Consider the following 16,070-nt stretch of genomic DNA (forward strand, 5'->3'; position numbering starts at 1 on the left):
ATCCAAGCACGTCCTGTATTTGCCATGCACCCTTTGAGATTGCAGCCCACCCCGTACTTTCCCGAGGCCTTCTAACCTAAAAAACTGCCCAGTCCATGCCACACAGCCTCTGCTACCCATGTAGCCGCCAGCTGAGTGTAGTGAACTCCTAACCTATTCAGCGGAACCCAAAACCCCACCACACTATGGCGCAAGTCAAGGAATCTGGAGCCAACACGGTCACAAAACTGTCTGAGCCTCTGATTCAGACCCTCCACCCGGCTCTGCACCAAAGGTCCACAGTCGGTTCTGTCAATGATGCTGCGGATGGTGAGCTCTGCCTTCATCTCATAAGCAAACCGGCAGCCTTCACCAAATCAGATAGCAACTGGAATCCAGAGAGAATTTCCTCAGATCCAAAGCGACACACATCATTAGTGCCGACATGTGCCACCACCTGCAGCTGGCTGCACCCTGTGCTCTTCATGGCATCTGGAAGGACCCTTTCAACATCAGGAATGACTCACCTAGAATGCACATAGAGTGCACTCTGGATTTCTTCCCCTCCTTAGCCGCCATATTCCTAAGGGGCCCGATTATGGGCCTGACATTGGAGCTCCCAACTACCAACAAGCCCATCCTCTGCGATTCCCAAGAACTTGAAGGCTGAGAATCATCCTCTGAAACAAGGCAGGCTGCTGCATCTGGCTCAGCCAGAGACAGCACCTGAAACCTGTTTGTCAGACACACCGGGGAGGCTTTCTGATCAGCCTCCATGGACGTCTTTCGCTGCCTGCCACGCCTTGGAACGACCTCCCAATCAACCACAGGCGAGGGCTTAGCCCCACTGCGGGCAGCAACCGGGGCAACAACAGCGGCAGACCGATCTGGGGACAGACGGGATGAGGTTGACATCCCCGTGATACCCAAGTCCGGCTTCCCACAGTGGTGCCCTTTGGCAACAGCCTCAAGCTGCACAACCGAAGTCAGCGCCGCCTGCAGATGCGAGTGAAGGGATGCCAACTCAGCCCTCATCTGAACACAGCAACCACAGTCCCTGTCCATCCTAATCGCTATTGAACAACAGTTACTGAAACACGAGTCCATGCTGTTATGTCCTAGCCAGTAATGCCAACCGAGCCCGCTGCCAAAAGGTTGGCAGCATCAAAGTCCAGACGCCGTCCGCATAAGCAGTGCCAGCGAGACAGCAAATCGCCGCAAGTCTGCACGCGCCACCGCTGGCTTCTGGCTTCTTAAGCGCTGGAGTCGCGAGCGCTAGGACAGTTCTGTATTCGCCACTCAGTTGTATACTCGCCACCGAATCGTGTACTTGCTAGTCAGTTGTGTGTTCATCGCAGCAGAGTTGTTGTTTGTCGTCAGCCGACGCTGACCTAGCCGCTCCGACTCGAACTAGAAAGATTTCTGTAGACACCGAGTTCACTACTGTGTTTCTGTATCTTCAGTAATAAAGATAAGTACCGACTTTTATTTAATCAGAGTGTTTGGGGTTTCATCTTTCTGTTTACTGTTCCAGTGGACCGGTCGGCCCGCTATTAAAAGTGTGGCGGTGACTTCGTAAGCCATTTCTACAGCCAAGTGTTTGTCGCTACGAACACCGCCACAAAACATGCCTAGATAACACAAGGGAAACACGCAAAGAATTGGCACAGCAAGAGCTGGAAAATCATTTTCTACTGCCGAGTTGATAAAAGAATGCATTAATGATGCTGCAGACATTCTGCATCCACTGAATACAAATTGGTTTGGAATAATCAGTCCTTCTTGGCAGACTGTACATCAATTACCTGCAATTAATAAGTAAATTGCAGGACATCACTGCATTTTCCATCACACTTGATGGGTCCACAGGCTTTTGAGGTAGTTTGCAAGTAGTGATTTTTGTCCAAGATGAAAATGCTGATCTGATATAACTGAGAATGTTTTGGACTTAATATTTTTAAAATAACATACAAACAGTGACTAAACCTACACCATATTTCCTTCTTTGGACAACTTGGTGTACAGCACTACATTCAAATTTTGAATTGTAGACTTTAGTATTACTTCAGTGTGACTTTCACATTGAAGTATTTGTTAAAATGTCTGCTGAAGAAAAGGTAAATACTTGTAAAGTAAAATGTATTTTGTGATGAATACCCAAATGTTCAAATTATGAAGCTTGTGGCTATGTCAAAAACCATAAGTGATCTTCTGACTTGGTTAGCGTGGTGCATCTAGCACACATTTCTGCTAGAACATTGATAAAATAATTTTTTTTCCTTACTTTGCTTTGATTTCCCACTAAAAGTAACTGGTTTTACCCATCCTGATCCACCTCCACATGAAGTTCTAAAGGACTGTGAAGCAACAGTTACTTTTGGAATTGAAATTTGATGCCTCTGATACATATTTATTTTTGCTGCAGTTGCTATGGACACTTTTATAGATGTTCCTCTTAACATGGTTGTGTTTTGCATACTCTTGTGTTACATTCATTCTGCACATGTTGATTAAAGCATTTATGTCCACTTTCAAACCATAACTGCATGGTTATTTCAAGTTCAATAACAGCAGGTTATGTGCCCAGAAGAAGGAGTTAAACATGAAACCGCTGTTCCCTACAATCCAGAACAAAATGGTGTTGCAGAAAGGTACAATAGAACAAACATGGAAAATGCTCGATGTATGTTATTTGAAGAGAAATTACCTACACATTTTTGGGGGGAAGCAGTCTCCACCACAGTTTATCACTGACAAAAGCTCTGAACAATATAACGCCAGAGGAAGCTTTCTCAGCAAAGAAACCTGACCTCCACCATCTAAGATTATTTGGCAGTAAGGCATTTGTCCACATATCAAAAACCATTAGTCGTAAATGGGACAAGAAATGTGTTCAGAGCATACTCGTTGGATACTGTGAAGATGGCAAGGCATACCAGTTGTTCCATCTGGTTCAACAAAGAATCATTAAATACAGAAATGTGATATTTAAAGAAGAAATAATTCAAGAGAATAATAACAAGCCAGGAACATGTGATCATTTGCTGGAACCAAATCAGATATTTATTCCATTCACAAATAAGTAGGAGAACATTAAACTCAAGATGACTCAACAGACAACAGATCAGATAATAGCATTTCAGAAGAAACAGGCTCAGTCGAAATAGAAGGAGAATCTGAACTGCCTCAACAACAAGTGCTCAGAAGATCTTCCAGAATACCCATACCGAAGAAGATGGATGATTATGTGACCTATCGTACTAAACAAGATTCACAAGAATCAGAGCCACCAACTTTGGAAGAAGCTTTGCACTCCAAGAGCTCAGAGAAATGGTTTCAAGCGATAGAAGAAGAACTGAAGTCACATGTGGGAAATAAATCTTGGGAATCAGCTATCTTGCCTCAAGGCAGAATAGCAATTGATGCTAGGCAGTTCGTTAAGATAAAAAGAGACTTACAAGCACATAAAGCTCGACTTGTAGTTAAGGGATGTTCACAAGTTAAAGGGTTAGACTATGAAGAAACATACTCACCAGTGATAAGACAGAAATCACTCAGATATTTGTTTAGTCTAGCTGCTAAATACGACTTGGACATTAATCATTGTGATGTGGTGACGGCTTTTCTGCAAGGCGATTTGAAAGAAGAAATTAATGTTAAAATTCCCACTGTTGGCTACGTGACAAAAACAGTGTAATATGAAGACCCAAGAAAGCAGTGTATGGACTTAACCAGGGAAGTCACTGTTGGAATATCAAACTGGACAAAGTTCTACTAAGTTTAAATTTCAGCCATTCCACAGCTGATCCATGTGTTTATCACAGAAACCAAGGAAGTGATCTTTTAATTGCAGCTGTTTATGTAGATGACATGCTGATATTTTGTAACAATATGCAACAGAAAATTGCATTTAAAGAACAACTAAAGGAACAACTTAAACAAAAGGACCTGGCAGAAGTATCCAATTGTCTAGGGATGACTCAAAATAACACTTACAAAATAAACACAGTAAACATTCTATACGAGACAAAATGCTTATTCCTGACCCCCCACTATTGAATCAGAAATAGTACAAATAGTACACCATCTGAAAACAAAACAAAAAATTGAGGGATTAGATGGTATGAAACTTCCTGGCAGATTAAAACTGTGTGCCGGACCGAGACTCGAACTCGGGACCTTTGCCTTTTGTGGACAAGCGCTCTACCGACTGAGCTATCCAAGCATGACTCACGCCCCGTCCTCACAGCTTTAATTCTGCCAGTACCTCGTCTCCTACCAAACTTCACAGAAGTTCTCCTGCGAACCTTGCAGAACTAGCACTCCTGGAAGAAAGGACATTGCGGAGACATGGCTTAGCCACAGCCTGGGGGATGTTTCTAGAATGAAATTTTCACTCTACAGCGGAGTGTGCACTAATATGAAACTTCCTGGCAGATTAAAACTGTGTGCTGGACCGAGACTTGAACTCGGGACCTTTGGCTTTCACAGGCAATCACTCTACCGACTGAGCTACCCAAGCACGACTCAAGTTTCATATCAGCACACACTCTGCTGTAGAGTGAAAATTTCATTCTAGAAACATCCCTCAGACTGTGGCTAAGCCATGTCTCCGCAATATCCTTTCTTCCAGAAGTGCTAGTTCTGCAAGATTCACAGGAGAGCTTCTGTGAAGTTTGGAAGGTAGGAGACGAGGTACTGGCGGAATTAAAGCTGTGAGGACGGGGCGTGAGTCGTGCTTGGGTAGCTCAGTCGGTAGAGCGCTTGCCCGTGAAAGGCAAAGGTCCCGAGTTTGAGTCTTGGTCCGGCACACAGTTTTAATCTGCCAGGAAGATTCATATCAGCACACACTCTGCTGTAGAGTGAAAATTTCATTCTAGATTAGATGGTATATCCACTAAACTAATTAAATGCTGTTTACAGTGGGTAGTAAAGTCATTAGCCCATGACAAGAGATCGTAAGCTTGGACTTTTATGGTTGGATCAGACTCATTATATAAATCAGATTTTATGAGAGTATAACATGGAAGACTGTAATCCAGTATCCACTCCATTTTTGGGCTCATTTGATGATTTAATACTTGGTTATTGTCAAGCAGACAGAGACAGAGATAACATGAAGTCCAATATAAAGAAGCCATACATAGCTTAATGTATGCACAACTAGGTACTAGACCAGATCTAGCATACGCAATTAGAGTTGTGAGTTGGTTTAATAATAATCCTGGAATATCGCACTGGCAAGCTGTAAATAGAATTCTAAGGTATATAAAGCGAACTAAAGACTTCAAGCTACAATTTTCCAAAGAAGATCATGACATCACAGATTACACTGATGCCAACTGGGCTAGGGACATAGGGGATAGAAAATCAACCATTGCTTTTTTATTTATGTAACAAGGTGCAGCAATTTCATGGAATAGTATAAAAACAACCAACAGTAGTTCTCTCGATGACAGAAACAGAATATATGGCTTTAACTTCTGCATGTCAGGAAGCACTTTGGCTGCAACATCTGCAAAGAGAGATATCCCCTTTCCCAAAAGAGGGCAAATAAGATTGTTTTGTGACAACAAAGGTGCAGTTGATCTGGCAAAGACAAGTGGATACAAATGTCACACTAAACACTTTGACATCAGGTATATTTTCATCAGGGAAAAGATAGATACAGGACAAATCACAGTGGAGCAAATTTCCACAAATGGAATCCTTGCAGATATGATGACAAAGCCACTGCCAAGAACCAGACGTCATCAACTAACATAAGAATTTGGACTCCGAGAAAGAAGTAGTGAGAGACATTGCTTCTAGTGGGGGTGTTGGAATTTAGAATCGATGCCTCTGATACATATTTATCTTTGTTGCAGCTGCTACGGATGCTTTTAAAGACGTTCCTATTAACATGGTTGTGTTTTTCATTCCCTTGTGTTACATTTGTTCTGTGCATCTTAATAAAAGCATATATGTTCACTTTCAAACTGTAACCATGTGATTATTTCTAGTTCAATAGCAACAGAAACAAAAGATCCCAAATGTGTTATTATAGGAGGAGGAAATGATGGATACAAGGACAAAAGTGTAAATTCAACCAGGGCTCTAAGACAATCTTTAGGAAAACTTGTACATTCCGATATGTTGGAAGCATTCCATACAGGTACGATCTGACAGAAGCTTCAAGTGTAAACTGGGAAATCATCAACACAAACAGAAAAGTCAGGAAGACATGTAGCAGTTTCTATAATGTTACATAAAGTTCAGTGAGGGAACATTTCACAGAGATTTGCCTGCACAGAAACAACTATGGTCAGCAAATTCTGTGCAAAAATATATTAGACCAGTATAGGGTTCTAGTTGAATTATCCAGCAATATAGGAAGCCAGAAAAAATATTTAAAAAGTTTAGGCAGACTGCCATTACATTGATATTGCATGTCCATTAGCAAGTAGGGAAATAAAAATTGGGTCACAGTAGATGTTAAAAGGAAGAGGTAAAAAGCATTTATGAAAATTGTTTGTTAAGGCCATCACTGTCATAACATAGATGCATATCAATTTGTATGTAGGGAAATAAAAATTGAGTGACAGTAGAGGTAAAAAGGAAGAGGGAAGAGGTGAAAAGTATGTATGAAAATTGTTGGTTAAGGCCAACCCAAGAAAATACGTATGTATGTAGGGAAAAGAAAAAAACATACACCAACCTGATAAAAGATACAAAATCAAAATATTATGAAAATGTGATAGCAACCTCAACAATAAATAATAAAGGAAGAAATGAAAGGTGTAGTCATGGAAAACGCTGAAAACATAATGCTTGAGTTAAATGGCAGGTAACTCAGGGACGCACAAAAGTCCGCAATACTTGAAACAGACATTATGTTTAAATTGGGGACAAATTAATGACTCGAAATAATACTTCCAAAATAAACACAATAAACATTCCATATGAGACAAAATGCTTATTCCTGACTCCCACTAATGAATCAGAAATAGTACAAATAATACACCGTCTGAAAACAAAAAAACATTGAAGGACTAGATGGTATATCCACTAAACTAATTAAATGCTGTTTATAGTGGGTGTAAAGTCATTAGGCTGTCTAATAAACTTACCTATAGAAAAAGGAATATTTCCAATGCGACTGAAAAAGAGTAAGATAATCCCTATACATAAAGGAGGCTGCACAAACAACTGAGGAAATTACAGACCTATCACTATTACACCCGTACTATCTAAAATAATAGAAACCATAATAGAAGACAGAATATTAAATTTTATACAAACATGCAGTATTCTTAATGATGAACAACATGGATTCAAAAAGGGCAAATCTATCAAAACAGCAGTACCTGAATTCGTAACACCTGTAACTAAAGCATTAGGTGACTAGAAAAAAGTCTGCAGTATGTTCCTGGACCTATATAAAGCATCTGATTGTGTACGCAATGACAACCTATTAGAAAAGCTACATTGTTATGGTATAAGGGGGAAAGCAGTAGACATCCTTAAATCACTTCTGGAAAATAGAAAGCAATGTGTAGAAATGAAGCAAAAAATAAAAAATAAAATTACAAGTTTCTTTTCAAATTTTGAAATTGTGAAATATGGAATTCCTCAAGAGCCCATCCATGGTCCACTACTTTTCATTCTGTATGTCAATGATATGACCAAATCAGGTGTATGCAGGTGACATTCAATTGTTATTACCAGTTCTAAACCAGATGACCTGCAAGAGAAGGCTTCACTAATAATGAAAAGTGGAAACAATTATTTCAGGGAAAACAGTCTCTTTATAAATGGAAACAAAACAACATGTATGCAGATACATGCAAACAAAAAACATACTTTGGACATCACTGTCAGGTTTGTCTACAACTAAAAGAGACAGACAGAATAAATTTATAGTTGTAACGGTGGGTAGGTATATGACATGGGTGAGTCACATAAATAACATTTGCAGCAAAGTAAGTTCAAGCATAATTCTGATGAGAAAAATGCCAAAGTTGGTAAATATACAAACTCTTCAAGCAATAAACTATGGACTACTCCATTTGCACCTCAAATATGGCATCCTGGTTTCAAGAATTGGTGCAAATGTGCACACACAAAGGGTATTAAGATTACAAAAGAGAGCAGTACGTTGCATTGCAAAAGTATCACCTAGAGAATCCTGCAGAAATAAATTCAGGGAGCTAAAATTTTTAACAGTAGCGTCAGTATATACTGTGTGTTTATAATTAAAGCTAAACTCTCAAAACGGTGTAGAAATAACATCACTGGTGAGAATGATATCAAATTGCAATTGAATATTGTCAAAGGAGGAAAAAACATATGGCACAAGAAAAAAAAGTGTGAAAATTGATCAATAAATGGTGCTGTATGTACCAGAATATGTAAATGAAAACACGTGTTGTGTGCATGACCCACTGAAGGTATAAACATGCTGGGTAGATTGCCTTTTCTCCATCCGCATCTTTGACATTCACCGTGACTATCTCAATGCAGGATCATGCTCTGCTTGTAAAGCTGTATTACAAGAATGATGACTGTGCACATGTTGCTCTGCAGTAGTTCTGGACACTGAAGGGTTTGAAAAAAGGCGTTGGACAGATGACTGCCGTGGGTGGTGAGAAAATTACCTGGAAATTCGAGAAGACAGGTTCTTTTGGTGTGCAGCCTGGTAGAGGGAGGAAATGAATTGATTTGACATCAATGGAAGCAGTGGCCACAGCAATGCAAGAGATGACTGGTGGTGAACAAATATTCAGCGTATGGAGAATTCGCTGGCCATTGGACATACCCATGAGCACGGTGCATAAAATTCTATGAAACATCCTTCTTTGGTGTCCATTCAAAATTACCCATGTGTACGAGTTGCATCCTGTTGACCTGCCAGTAAAAGAGACCTTTGTCCACTTCCATACAAGCAAGAAATTCTAGGACAAAGATTGGCCGTGAAAGATTTTGTGGACAGCCAAAGCCCACTTCAATCTGACAGGATGTGTCAATACACAGAATTGTCAAATATGGGCAACGGAAAATCCACAGGCTTATCAACCAATAATACTTCACCCTGAAAAGGTAACTGTGTGGTGGTGGTTTATGGTATCATTTATCATAGGGCCATATTTTTTTTGAAGAGACAGGTGCTTTCAGTCCTGTTAGCTGTACTGTCACTGGTAAGTGTTATGAGTCTCTTTCGCACAGGACTGCTATGGTCGCAGGTTCAAATCCTGCCTCGGGCATGGGTGTGTGTGATTTTCTTAGGTTAGTTATGTTTAAGTAGTTCTAAGTTCTAGGGGACTTATGACCTAAGATGTTGAGTCCCATAGTGCTCAGAGCCATTTGAACCATTTGAATCTTTCGCACAACCATGTCATTCCAGCTTCCCAACAGTGTGGATGTGTGGATGTGATCATTTTTATGCAAGATTTTGCACCTCCACACATTGCAAATTCAGTTAAGCAGCTGCTGAAACACCATTTCGGAAATACTAGAATTAACAGCTGCCGTTTCCCCATCACATGATCTTAATCTTTGCAATCAGAGCACTGAATACAACATCTTTCAGATAGCCCCACAGACAAAAGTCACAAACTTAGCTGCATTGAAGGTACATATTGTGCAACACATTCTGAATGTGACTCTGGAAACACTTCGATCAGTTGTGGAACATGCTGTTTCTTGATTTCAACTTGTTGCAGAAACTGGTGGACAGCATATTGAACATGTTTTGTGCCAGCCACGTGGATATTAATAATCGATTTGACTTTCACTGGTACTTTTTATGCAGTTTTTGGCCTCAGGATAATTAAAAACCTATTTTTTCCATCAGATGTTATATGACATTGCAGTGGTGGATGGGCTTACACAACTAACAGCATCATATCTGTACACCCATGCACACTGAGCAGTACAGTTTGTTTAATGTCAGATGTACACTTTAGGCATTGTTGTATGATGCATTTGTCATTTGCAGTTGACCACTATTAAATTATGATGCTTACAGTGCCATCTATTGCTAGATTTTATAAGTATTTATTTTTCCTCTCCCATATGTTTTTCCCCATCTCCAATGATATTCCATTGCAATTTGCTGTCATTCTGACTAGTGGTGTTATTTCTACAGTGGCGTGAAAGTTAAACTATAATAACCCTCTATATATGAAACAATTATCTACTTAAAAACTAAATGTACTACATTGCTAAACGGAGAATATCAGGAACATAATACAAGAATAAAAATGACTATCATATAGAAGGATGTAGGCTAAAATTAACAGACAAAGAACCTGTAAATTCTGGATGCATACTGCACAACAGTTTACCACAGTGTATAAAGATGACAGAAAGTTTCTCTCTTTTTAAAAGAAAATGAAAAAGCCATCTAATCAGTATTTGCCCTTAAAGTGGAAAGGAATACCTTGAAATAAAAAATTAAATAGTGTGTCAGTATACATTGCAAATGGAAACTGCAACAAATTTAAAACGGAATCACTTCAAGTACATCTGATGTACGAAATTATATTTTGTGACAAAACACTGCTGCTGCTTATCTCTCCTCTTTGTCTTTTTTTCTTGGAGTGCTGGGTGAAGAAAGACTTACAGAAAAATGAACTATATTATAATTGGTGCCTTCTATAATGTACTTTTAATGATATTTTTTGTGAAAATTATATAAAATATATGTATATTTACTATCTTTTTGTAATTAGCAAATATAGGTTGAGTCATACACAAATTGATCTATACCACTGTATTTTTTCACTGTGTATAAGTGGGCTTTATGTAAACATGAAGTATCCAATATCATTGTAAGAAATGATCCACAGATAGATAAGCAACATAAAGAACATGAAATAACTTCAACCAAGTGAGTGAACAACATGCTTAAGTTGTTATGAGCTTTTACAAAATGTGTCATTTATTTCTTTGAACTTCTTAGTGATTGTTATGAAGTTGTGTGTTGGATTTCGCATGTGGGTCTGAGTCTTGTGAAAGTTGTTTGAATTGTGAAAAGTGGAGAAAGATCTAATGTTTGTGAAACTCAGAGCAAACAATATCACAATCAGGAAGTCTCAATAACTGATGTGTGATCAACAGTGACATTTGCATTCAATAGGCTGGGAGCAGTGCCTCCTCTCATTGAAAGCAACAGAAATCATGGTGTAGTTCATCACTACATTATTCATTTGAATGTCATCAGTTTGTTCACTGAGCGCAGAGAGAAAGATCAGATTCCACCTGTCCCCCTTGACCCATGGCATATTGTGTGAGGTCATGAGTTTATAATGATCAGGATTTAAGTGGCCTGTTGTACGTTTTCTGTGGATGTCTTAGATTACAAACATCATAGTTACAGCAGTTACTATGCTCTCTATTCCAAATATGTTGTGACTTATGAGGGTGTTGCCAGGATGGAACCTGAGAGCACAGCTTAAATTCTTGCTAGGAAAACTATATAGTAGAAGTGATATTTATATTCCTGTTCTCACAAATATTTGCCTTTTTCCTTCTGCATCTGGCATGACATGCGAGGATAAGGTTAGCCCAAAATTTAATATCACAATTTAAATTGTTGCATGTAGAACAGTTAGTGATTATAGGTGTAATGTTTCTTACAATTATTTGACTGTTTATGTAAGGGCTAGGTAGGCCAGCTACTTAGTGCACAACTTAAATAGTTGCGAGTGAAACAAGTAGTGACCTCATTTATAACTTTGGTTCTTACAAATATTGGTCTGCTTTTTTCAAATGTGCAGTAATGGAGGTGTGACATATTTGAAATGGATTGTTTTCTAATGAGCATGTTGCCATTAGTAATGATTGACACTTTTGATGGATGTGGTTGTGTTGGGGATATTGTATGGCACTGATTCAGTTTAATTGGATTCAGTCTTCGCTTTTTATTTGTTTTCGGTACTTGAGCTGTTAATTTTTGTTTGCAGTTTGTTGGTATCATAACTGAATGTTTGTGTTTGTCATTTGCTTTGGAGTTCTGTTGAATATTTTGTTGTTTGCAGTATTTGTTTTCAGTTAGTTTCATTTCTTCAAAAATTACTCGTGCATTTTATTTCTGAATCAAATTAATTTGTAAAGAGACTTAAACAGACAAATTTCCAATAAGTCTATCTACCTTTCCTATAAATATATCTACCTTTCATCTTGGATAATTATCTCCACAGTTATTTACATAAAACAAATAGTATTTGATAACCTCCTCCTTTCCTTTACATGTAACATTCTTCTGTATGAATTGGTTTCCAATTTATTTACACTGGAAAAAAATAGTTTCTCATTCTTACATAACGTCTATGTTGATATTGCCCTTGTGAATTTGTGACTTCTTAAACAGCTCAAATTTGAAAAAAAGAAAGAAAAACATTTCCTGAGAATTTCAGTTCTGGGGAGCAAGATTTTATCATAAGTTCCTGATAATTATCAATGAGCAGGGAGAGATGAAGTATTTCACAATGACTTTTCTCTTACCTCTTGGCTGAGAACAATGCAGTTTATAAACATTGTTAATTCATCTGGAATAATGCTCATGTAATTAAGATATTTTCAAATTATAAGTATTTTAAAATTTGAGATTTATAAAACTCAAGAAATTAAAATGTCAGGGAATTGTGTGTTTTCAAACTAGCTTTGAAATTTAATTCCATTTCTGAAATTACTCAAGATTTCTCTGATTTTCGAGGTAAAATGTAATTCCTTTAGAATTCCAGATTTTTAAAAAGAACTGCCACATTAAATCTCATGGATAATAAGCAATTAACAACACAGGGATTTTAAATTTGTCAGAAACATTTGTCACAGTTAAACATGAAACCCTGCTTAGAAAGACTGAAAGACCCCATATGGAACAGTGTTCAAATATGTGGATCCACTTATTCCTGAAATACATTGAACAAGTGATTTGACTGGGGTACAGCTACCTCTACATACATACATACTCAAAAAGCCACTGTATGGGGCATGTTGTAGGTATCTTACACCACTCTTAACCATTCCCTCTCCTGCTTCACTCACAAGTGGAGTGTGGGGAAAAAAGGAATATCTATATGCCTCCATACGAGACCTAATCTTTCTTATTTTTTCTTTGTGCTCCTTACATGAAATGTACATTGGTAGTAGTAGAATCAGTCTACAGTCACCATCATGAAGCATCTATACCTCAGTCATGTGTTGATTAAACCTACTAGTAACAAATCTAGCAGCATGCTTCTGGATGGTTTTGATGTCTTCATTTAGTCTGAGCTGGTTGGGATTCAAAACAGTCTAGAGGTAGTTAAGAATGGATCAGGGAAGTACTCTATATGTGGTCTCCTTTAGAGATGAACTACAGTTACTTGTTATTCTTCCAGCAAACATTTACCTTCTTTACTAGTGTACTTAAGTGTTCATTCCATTTCATGTTGATTTGCAACATTAAGCCTAGATATTTAATTGATGTGTATTATGTGGCAAGAGACAGCTTTCACTACTGTAACAGTGCACCAATGACACCATTTTGTGCTGCGAGTTTAGACAGCTTCTCTTTATATGTGACTTATCCCAGATTTTCCCTGTGCTCTTTAAGCAGTTAATGAAACATGAACCTGAGCCTGACACATAAAAAAACACACTCTAGTTAAATCTCTTATATTTCATGTATATCACCACCCTCCTTAGTATGGACAAGAACTGTGAAGCCATTGCCCTGGAGCTGTGAGCGAAGAGTCACCAACTTGGCTAGAATCTGAACACAGTGATCAGTCATGCAGCTTGAGGTTGTTGCAAATGGGATTTACAGTGGGGTGGGGGGTCAAACGAGGGGATCTGTGTGATATCCAGCATGAGACATGTGTCCCCCAATCAGTCCACTACTGTGGCCACCCTGCGTGCTGCCTGCACTGAGATTGACCCCTCACCTGTAGTCGAGTGGGAGACAGTTCCGAGGTGATGCAGGCAGCAAGAGTCTTTCTGAGAAGCAAATTAGAGGGTTACCCTGTTCCAGAGAATGCCTCTTGGTCTGCAAAGTCTGTGAATTTACAGATGGCAGGATTACTGGTAATTGTGAGGTCCGCACAATGGGGACATTTTACAGATATGGCTACCAAGAATTGGAAGCAATCTATTGTGCATATCAAGAGGAGTCATTCCAGATGTGGCAAGGTTGCTTCCAGATGCCACAAAGAGCACAGGGTGCAGCTAACTGCAGGTGGTGGGTCATGTCAGAACAAAATATGTGTGTTGTTTTGGATCATAAGAGATTCTCTCTGTTTTCGAGTGGCTAGCTGAAACAGTAAAGACTTCCAGTCTTGGTTGTGAGATGAAGGCAGAGCTCACCGTCTGTAGCATCATCAACATATCTGACTGTGGTCCTTTCATTCAGTGCCTCCAATTGTCTCGCTACCACAGGCTGAGACAGTTCTGAGGCTTTGTAGGCTGCAGATTCCTCGACTTGCAGCATCAAGTAGTGCGATTCTGGGTGTTGCTTAACAGCTCTGGAGTCCACTATATATGGGAGGCAACAACACAAGTAGCAGGGGCTGTGTGGTGGGAACTGGGTGAATTTTAAGGGCAGAGGGTCTTGGGAAACTACAGAGTAGGCATCAATCTAAAAGGGTGCAGTGGAAACACAGGATGAAGGTAGACCTAACAACACTTGATAATGAGCTGTAAACTGTCACAGCTGTGTCAGTAAAGAACTAGAGCTCCAAGTGCTAAAAGGAGGCACTTAAGCTCAAAACATTATTGGTATACAATGCTGGCTAGAGCAAGTAATTTCGGATGCAATTTTTATGAATGATTTAACTAGGTTCAGTAAGGATAGATTAAATAAGTTGGTAGTGGAGTATTTACTGCTGTCAGAAGTAGTTTAACCACCACACACACTTACAGACAGGAACTATGTACTCCGATTTTGCTGAAAGGTATAGTTGATAACTGGAATAAATTAATAATTTGCTCCTTTTAGGGACACCCTGGCTCAAATGATACAGCTACTGAAATGTTCAAAGAAAACTTAATTCAGATAGGTACCCCACTCATACCATTATAGCTGGTTATGAGTTCCATCTTCCCTTAAAATACTCCTGAAGATACCTGTTTGAAGTGGTAAGCATAAACATCATCCAAAATCATACTGAACACTTTCTCAGAAAATTATGTTGAACAATTAGTTCAGCAGCCCACTCAAAGTGCAAATGGTTGTCAAACCATGACCCCTTAGCAACACATAACCCTGAGCGAATAATAGAGAGGGTCATGACTCATATTGGGATTAGTGACCACAATATTGTTTTAGAGAGACTCAATACATCCAAACCCACCACAAAGTAGCAAAAAATACATCTATTTATAAAATGCAAATAAAAATTATGTTGACACCTTTCTGAGTAACATTTTCCACATGTTCCAATCTGACTATATAAGCGCACACTAGGTGTAGCTTGGATTCAAAAAAATAGTATTGATGACAGTTGAGAAATATATACCAAATTAATTAGTGTTAGTGGTCTTCCATTGTATACAAAACAGGTCAGAACACTGTTGCAGAAGGAATAAAGAAAAGCACATCAAACTTAAAAGCATACAAAATCCTCAAGATCGGCAAAGTTTTAAAGAAGTTTGAGATTTTGCATTAACTTCAATGTGAGCTGCCTTTAATAGTTTTTACAATGAAATCCTACAGAAAGCCCACAGAGATTCTGTTCATATCAAAAGTACGCTACTAGTACAATGCAATCAATACCTTCGATCCATGATAACAATGGTGGTGTTGCTGATGTAGTGCTACTAAAGCAGAGCTACTAAACCAGGTTTTCAAAAATTCCTTCACCAAAGAAGATTAAGCAAATATTCCAGAACTTGAATTGAGAACAACTGCTAATATGAGTAAACTGGAAATAGATATATTTGCTATAGTGCAGCAGCTTATTAAATCACTTAATAAAGGCAAGGCCTCTAGTCCAGAATGTACACAAATCAGGCTCCATTTCAAGTCACCTGATGCAACAGCCCATTATTTACCATCACACTTACCAATCATATGCAACTGCTCACTTGTCGACAGATCCATACCTGAGGTCTGGAAGGTAGCACAAGTC

General features: G+C 38.8%; 1 non-coding gene across 1 annotated transcript; it reads right to left on the reverse strand.

Moving 5' to 3' along the window:
• Positions 1 to 4,130: 4,130 nt before the first annotated feature.
• Positions 4,131 to 4,205, reverse strand: Trnal-caa. Its single transcript has one exon. It is a non-coding gene; the product is annotated as a tRNA-Leu (tRNA).
• Positions 4,206 to 16,070: the final 11,865 nt, after the last annotated feature.

Source organism: Schistocerca piceifrons, unplaced genomic scaffold (genome assembly GCF_021461385.2).
Source record: "Schistocerca piceifrons isolate TAMUIC-IGC-003096 unplaced genomic scaffold, iqSchPice1.1 HiC_scaffold_2521, whole genome shotgun sequence".
Classification (NCBI taxonomy): Eukaryota; Metazoa; Arthropoda; class Insecta; order Orthoptera; family Acrididae; genus Schistocerca; species Schistocerca piceifrons.